General features: G+C 39.0%; 1 protein-coding gene across 2 annotated transcripts in view; it reads right to left on the bottom strand.

The window, feature by feature from the left end:
- Positions 1-8,731, bottom strand: part of GLDN (gliomedin) — a 68,828-nt gene that overhangs the window by 18,463 nt on the left and 41,634 nt on the right. The window lies entirely within an intron of this gene.

An 8,731-nucleotide genomic window follows, 5' to 3' on the forward strand; every position in this document is an offset into this window, starting at 1 on the left:
AAAAGATATTTTCCTATCTGAGCACTTACTCACTGGATGTATCACTATACACACTGTAAGGACGCATCCTAAGATTCCCTATAAAGCCAAGAGAGATAAATAGCACTACATGGCTTAACAAACTCATCCAACCCCGCTTACAAAGGGACATGGGGGCTGAGTTGCCAAGCAGCCTTACACCTGTGGAACAAGATGAACCCTGTTCCAGGAAAGATTGCATTTCCTCTCCTAATAATAAAGCAAGCTCAGATACACGTGCCTGAAGTTAAGGACAATGTATCCACAGCAATATTACCTCTTTGGGAGCCTGAGATATTGGGATAGATCTTATTCAGACACATTTCATAAAAGATCATCTCCGTTTCAAAGGTTTTATCATCTCATCTCCAGGCAGCACACAACAGGAGTGGGAAACAAGAAGAGAAGACTGAGGTGTAATGCTTTATTAGGTTTCATTCTTAGATTTATTGCACTTCAAGGAGTTTTTAAACATGAATCTTCTAAGCATACCATTTTCAGGAAAGCTGCTCATGTAACTCAGGCACGGAATGTACACTCATAACACTACTTTGAATCTTTTGCCTTACTCTGGGAGAAGCTGTGGAAAGCACTGAGTTTAGCCGGGGGAGGAGAGACCACATCTCACCCCCAGCTGCCCCCGATACAAAGCCACGCACTCCTTCATTTTCAGAAGAAGAAAACGCAGTCTGTGCAGATCTCAAAATGGCACATGGCTGTGACACAACATTCAGATTGTTCTGGGAATACAGGATGGAGGGGGCACTGGCAGAATGCTCGGCTCCTTTACAGGCACTGTGTCTCCTGCCCACGTCTACAGCAATTTGGCACATTCTGCGTCTGGGAAGAACCCTCTCACATCACACTGTCTGAATTTTTATTCCTGGTCTCCACAGAAAAAACAAAAAAAAGAAAAGAAAAGAAACCATGTGAAGATACCACAAAGTGATGATAAATGCCACAAAGCATAACCTGAGGAATGGCACTTCTAAGTAAACAAGATTGAGTCAGAGAAACTTTTAAGAGAAAAGCAGTATTATCAGTTTTTTGATGGGCTGGATGCTGCGCTGCCTCGTGGGCACAGAGGTCTCCTTGTCAGGAAGGGGCTGGCAGCAACCATCAGCTCTAACAATATCCTCCATTGCAGTCAGACGTGGTACTGAGAGGTACATTTTCCATGGCAGACAATAGAACAGCAGATTTGGGCAGCTGACCTCCAACCTTGCTGCTGTACAGCTTTTTCTACCCAGAGGGCCTCTTAGCCTATATTATAGTAATGCAGAGTTTCCATAGAAGAGGAATTAGAGAGCCCAGCGTAGCTATCAGTTGTCATTCAGAACCAACACTTACAGTTTAACAAATATATATATATAAAACATGGATTTAATATCAGTATAAATAAATGAAATTAGCACAGCAACATGATTTATTTTGTTTTCTACTCTTTCACTACCATTATATTTTCCAGTCTACTGGCTGATCTGCAAGACATTCTAGAAAGACAACGCCGGGCATCACAACAAAATAGCTTAGGAATGTTGCTAACTTGCCATTCCTTCTTAGTTTTTGTCACTATGATATGAAAGTGTGTCCTCTGTCCACTTCCGTTCCTCCTTCTAAATCAAGATTTGGATCTTTGTGTCAACAGTGACAGACAGATCTTAAAAATAGAAAAAAACTTCTCTTTGTTTTCCTTTTTTTCCCCTCAGAAGCACTTTGTAAATCCCAAGGCTCTTATTTTTATTACTTGTCCTTTCCTGAATTTTTCTCCTGAAAGTGCATAAAGAGAAATCACATCAGAAACAAGAACGCCCCAAACATTCGGCCCTTCCAGCTGTTTCTTTGATTCCCTACCTTTATTAGCACAGGGTTATTTTTGCAATGGCACTGGAAAGTTTTGCACTGTTTCTGCATAAACTAGTTTGCAACAATAAAATCCTATTTCTTACAAGCTTGCCCTCTTTATATATTTTTTTCTTCCTCTTAAAACAAAGCAACTCTACAAGATGCAACATTAACTTTTTGCCTCATCAAACAGCATTACTGATACTGACCCAGGGCCTCGCATTTACATCCTGCACTTCACAATGAAAGCAATGTATAGACTGGTGTACAGACACCAGCAGTGAGCAGGTACGTAATGGAAGCATTAACGTTTCACTGTAGAGCCTCAGCATAATCAAAGATGATTCAGAAATCTGACCTTTGCTGTCTATGATAATTTCTGCTTTGCATTTCAAAGTTTATTAGAAAGGACACATATTAAGCATACTTACCCTTCATAACTTTAAGGCCCAAAATAATTTTAAAGATCACAGCATTTGAGAAATATTCTGAGTCACACAGTGGATTCACACAGAGCCCACAGCCAAAGAGCAATTACAGTTGTTCGGTCCATAAACACTCATAACTGTTTTGCTTTTGCTAGCAGCTCCTTCTGCAGTCATCCACAACTATTGCAGAGCTGCATAGCACAGGCTGTAATACTCCACTAGATGCTTCACCATGCAACGTGTTTACCTCATTCCACAAAACTGGCTCCAGGCCTTACAAGGTGCAGGTCACACAGAAGCTTAGAACAATGTTTTTCAACTCAGAATTATTTTAAAGCAGAATTTCCAACCTGAAATTCTGCTTAGCTTTAAGTTAGCTTCAATCATGTCTTTACATATGCTTTACAATACTACTATTTCTCCATAAACCATTTCAAAACATCTACTTCTATTTGCCAAAATAATGCAAACAGGAAAAAAGACGGAGAGAAGGGGCAAATCTGCCAGGCCTTCCAGCAGAGCAGTGCTGAGAAAGAAGTTAGGCACAGAGGGAATGCCTGAACCCCTCCCACTTCAGAGCCCATGAGGTCAGGGCTCCTCTATTCACAGAGCAATAGGTACCATTAGCAAAGTCATCAGCAGCACTTGAAGGAGCAGTTAAAAGGAATTTTCAGTTGATTGCTTTGTACTTTCTTCACAAGCTAAACTTGAATGCTAGGTATTTATAGTCCACTATGGATTTACCTACATTACCTTTAGTGCTGGAACTGTTCTGTTCTGTAAGCACTCTTAAAATGTCTGCTTTCACTGCTAGCACTGCACGCACAAGCGGTTTGGCTACATTTTCCACTTAACAAAAGTTTAACTTCTTTGTTTGTTTGGGGGAGAAGGCTGAATGTTTTTTTGACTTTTGGTGGAAATCATCTCTAGTTGTTAAAAAGGAAAACGCTTAACACTTCCTATAATTTATGCAAGTACCACTGGAAAGGATTCTATGTGATACAACAACAGTATGACAGAGAATGACTATGATAATCAAATAACAGAAATTTGTCTGAGAAAGTCAGGTGTGCTTTCCTGCAAGTGGCACCAAAAGGCAGCCAGTCAGTTCAGGCTGCTGAAGGAAGAGGGTGGGAGCCCAGTGGCCCTAATGGACCGGTGTATCCTACCATGCCTGGAGGGATCCCAATGAGTAGGAGAGCAGTGCCAGCCCCTTAAGGAACACAGTGCTTATCTGGCTGAACAACAAGGCCCTGGATCTCAGGAGTCCTGCAAGGTTCCAATCCTATCTTTCTCCTTTAAAAACAGGCCAGGCGGCTGGAGTTGAAGTACAAAGAAAGCTCAGAGAGGCAGATAACCCCAAACCTCAGCTCCTTGTGAATAACAAGAAATACTTGGAAAGTATGAACATTACTTCAAAGAAATTAAAGCAGGGGAAAATGGTTTAAGTTCCACAGAATGTACTCTGTCTTCCTTGGTCCTTTCAAGTTCTAGCTCTCTATCAACTTTATTGCAGTCAGCCCATGGGCAAAGAGAAAAAAAAAAATCTGAGACAGTGCTCCCTAGATCCTGTATATCCAGAAAGGGCAAAGTTTTCATGTACCTCTTCCTTTTCCCGGCCAGCTGCAATTCCAACTCAAGAGTAGGAAAAAGAGTAGCTAAGCTGAACAGCTAACAAGCTGCAAGAAACTGTAGATGCCCAAAGAGCAGATTCAGAGTTTGTTTGACACATCCACGACCTGTTCCTGTAATACTTCATTACAGCTGCTTCTGTGTGCGACAAGAACACATTGTCCCCATCTTCACAACCAGCTGCACTTCTTGAATTAACAAGTTTAAGCCTACCGTAGTCTGAAGATCTGAACTTATGGATATTTTTCTCCTATTAGTCTCTCAACATATTGTTAACTCTTTCCATTTTGACTTATACCGGCTGTTTTTTAATACTGTTTTATCAGTTCTGATGTGGATGGAATGAGAAGAGTGATTTGGGAGGAAGTTACTGAAAATATGCAGCTTACATCTTTACAATGTTTACATCCTCTAATCAGGCACGAGCAGTACTTTATATACACTATATAATGACTATTTCTAAAGGCAACAGCAACGTAACCCTGCAATGATATATTTTTTTGCTTTTGTTTTGAGGATCTCAAAGTCCAGTGCACCCACTTGGCTCTAACTCATGCATGTAGACAGTTCTCTTGTAACAGTTAGCATTCTGATTTTAAATACTGCCACAGTGAGATTTTGATCAGCAACTAAAATACTTATGCATCAAAGCCACTATCTTGTATGTGTAGCTGCTCCTTTAGGGTTAGCATTACGAGTTCGGGGCTACAATACTAAAAGAAAAGCTGAGCCCACTGCCCCAGTGCAGCTGCACACATGTAGTCTTCACAGAAGGAATGGCTTTGGTAAAGCACAGAGTATACAGACACTAATAGAGACCAAACGCAAGTGGCTCCTGAAGAAGCAGCAGTCATAAATAGTACTTACTGATGAGGTTTTTTCTGCATTTGTTCCAGACAGACACAACAAATAAAATACTTCAAAAAACCAACAAACCACCTTCAAGGTCATCATCTCCAAAGACTTGCATCTATCTCAAGGCAGTACAGACTGTACTTGAAGGTATGATGAGCTCCTCCCAAAGCTTTTCTTTCTTTCAGCACCGTTTAAACACTTCTAAAGAACTTAGGTTCTGAGGACATGTCATGCAGCTCGGGGAAGCGTGTGGAAGACTGATTTAAGAACACTGCACTGAGCACACAGCAATTTGATCATTACATGTAATGTATCACATTAGCAGCCACCCCATCTGCTCAGCAACTGTGCACAACAGTGTTATAGCACACTTGTGCACAAACCTTCTCTTTGCCATTTAATGAGGCAGAGATATGAGGTGGAAGCCAAACTCCTTCACCAAGTAGAAAACTTCACAGATTTACCATTAAATATCCCCATGGTTTTTCTATTAGACAGAAACAGATGAAGCACCTGAGTACACAGATACTCGCAGTAGTCTTAGCTCTATTAGTAGTATTAGATGATTAACTTGTTTAGGATATCTGGAATACAGTACATATGAGAGATTATGAGAAAAGGCCCAACTAAATGCCTCAATAAAAAGCATACATCATCCTTCTTGCAGAGCCTACAAAAGACAGAGAGAAAACACACTGATGGTGAGGTAAATGAGAGGGAAGTATTACATCTGTATTTGCCTATTGCCAATACTCTTCACCTAGCCAATGATTTAGGCCAATCTCCAAGGTGCAGCACCCAGCTAGATGGTTCTTCAGCCATGCAGTCACAGTCTGCATCCACACAGACGTCTCTGCTTCCTTCTACACTGAATGACACATAGCAGATTTGGGATATATGTATCAGCTTTGCTGTAATGCCAACATTTACCTCATGCCCTACTGACTGCAGTAAGACCATGAAAAATTAAGCCCTAAGTCATACCCTATCCTTCTAGTGTCACAGTACCAAAAGTAGTAATTTTGTACATGGTAATTTTGTCTTCACTGATTCAACTGATTTTCTTTCTATGCTGTTGCTAGATCTTATTTGATCCATTTTTTTTAATGTAACATTCTAACAGATGTTATTATATGATCCACAGGATCTCTGCAAGGATGTGGACCCTCCTGCTCAACCACAGAGAGCATTTTGCATCCTCTTTTCACAAAAGTCTATTGTAAAATATTTAAGGGGGAAAAAAGTCTTATTTTTATTGTATAAAACAGAACTTTGTTAATTCACTGAGTGCCTACTCAGGCACTGAAGAATTTGCAGTATTTAACTATAGATCTTTGTAGCGAACAACAAGTCCAATCATTCTGGTTGCATTATACGGAGTTCCGGGAATTCTTTGGCATGGAAGAACTGAAATCCATTTTCTTTGGCATATGGAAATAATATTTGATTTAAAGATATATCCCACAGAAGTCAGTCTTGACAAAACCCAGTTTGAATGTAAACAAGCATTTTTACATTATTTAACCTTTCCCATGCTCTCTTCATGACCAATTAAACTGTCTCATTGCTGCTGAGCTACAATTCGTGCACAAATTCTTTTCGTCACTAAGTAGATATAAAGCTCTGACAGGAGACCCAACAAAACATTACCAAATGTTCCATTTTTAGAAATGAGTCCTTTTGATTAAACAAATGATTATGGTATGAGGAATCAATAATTCCACTGTGTGAAACTGGCTAGATCTTTCACTCCCTTAAACCTCAAGCAACGCATGCTAACAAAGAAAGAATCTATAATGGTTTCACCTTCCTTATATTTAGTTCTTGCTTTACCAAACATTTCATTCTGAGGCTTTTAAAAATAACATGAAGAATTTGGTGGTTTATTCTTCTATTTGCCTATATAATAAAGAATACCTCAGGATAGATGTGCTTCTATATTGTGCTAATCTTTTTTTTTTCTGTTATTTCTATGATTTAGCAATTTGAAAGTAATACCTTCCAGAGCACTTTTTCTGATAGCTGTGGCATTCTCTAATGCTACAGACTGACATAATGTCTTATAAAGCAAATAAGCAAGTTCTACATAGTTGTTTTTCTTAGTTTCTAAAGCCAAAGCAGTACTGCAATGAGTAAATCTGTCTAAAGCGCAGGAAAGGGCTGGAACTCTCTTTGGTAACTTTCTTATGCTGGTACATAAAGCTCTTTCCATTTGGTTACCATCCTCTTCAAAACTGACCATTCATATTTGTTTATCCACATTTAAAATCTTTAAATAGCATACAAAAAAATAGATCAAAATCAGTCTCAAGATCTAGTTCCTCCAAAACATAGTTTACAAGAAGTAAGAACATAGAATTATCTTGTTAAAACAAAATTATATATATACATATTAATGCCTGACTTCCCCTGAATTTTTAAGCAGGCTTAAAAATTGAAAACAGCTGTCATCGTCTCCTTTGGAAATCAAAGAAAAAGATATTAACAGACACTTCTAGAACAGAAGATAATGGCTGAACCCTAACGCACAGCATTGTGACCAGCTCTAAATGCAAGACACAATAGAATTGCTCACTGAAGTTCTGCCCATTTCTGCTTGTACTTTTGATTCCAGGAAAATTATACAGTGAAATGAGTCCGCAAACAAGCCTCTGCATAACAAATAGATATGGAAGGGTGTGTGTACATGGAAAATGAACAAGAGTTCAATTTTCAGACTGCAATTATTTTGACTTCTGATTGTGTAAGCTGTGTATCTTCAATGAGGTTGCAGTCATGCCGGAAGCATTTCCCAATGAATTCAGTCCTTATTCTCCAAAAATGTCTGCATTCATTATTTATTTATTTATTTTAGAAAGGCTTCTCGGAAGAGGTTCCACATTCATCAAAACTCTAGGCCTCTTCCAGCCTTCTCCTGAGTTAAAAATACTCTATCACTGGAACTGTTGTGCATAAATCTTAAATACTTTTGTTCCAAGTGACATCATAGCCGCTTAGAACCAAATCTCTTCTACCCACTTGATGGGTCTTCCAAGTAAAAGCGCTAGGATTTATTTTACTTATTTCTCTTAAACACTGATGCTAAAGCCATGAATGAGTCCATAAAAAGAATGAAAGCACTTTATGAGAAATGTTTACTTGGCCTGACAGCAAGAGACAGGGATGAATAACATCTTTACGCCACAGGACATGACTCGGTCTTGCTGAAAGCAGCTTTGAGTAACTGGGCTTTCTTAACTTGGCAGCACTGAGCAAAAAGATGATTTTGATCTATTTCTCAAAACACTGGAAACACATTGGAAATCATAGAGGTAGATTTCATAGAAGAAGCAGCTGAGTCAGAATTTGTCGCAGCATAAATTGAGACCCTCAATTCAAACTTCTGTTGGTGCTTCAAAACTATATCAGACACAAGTACCTTATTCATACTTCTGAATTATTCTCATCTTCTAATCACATCACCATCCTTTTCTATTAAACTCTGTTCATTATTTCTGCTTCCTGCAACTGTTTAGTGCAATTCTTTGAAACATTTAATCTTCACACACTACATTTATTCAAGTTGACCAAGGCTACAGCACTACAAAGCAGAGAATCCAGCCTTCAGTATGCATATTAATTCTGAAGAGTTACTGGGCCAGCTGGGAATATAAAGGAAACAGTCTACACACAAATATGGAGGATAGCCATTATGATTTCTGTAGTACAGGTGCAGGATTGGATCTCACAAAATGTTATCTACAGTATTGGCCATCTCAATATCAGAATGAAACGCTTGAACTTCCCTTCCTTTCTGTTAGAAATAGACTGAAACATGCAAGGCAAAAACTTAGTATAATTTCTGATAGTTGCACCTCCGCTTAAACTCCACATCTATTTCCCTGATATTTAAGCCTTCAATCATAATGAAACTTTACTCTTCTGTTTTGCTATCCAGTCACAATTCTAATCAG

Source organism: Coturnix japonica, chromosome 14, assembly GCF_054131305.1.
Source record: "Coturnix japonica strain WE chromosome 14, WE-NBRP24, whole genome shotgun sequence".
Classification (NCBI taxonomy): Eukaryota; Metazoa; Chordata; class Aves; order Galliformes; family Phasianidae; genus Coturnix; species Coturnix japonica.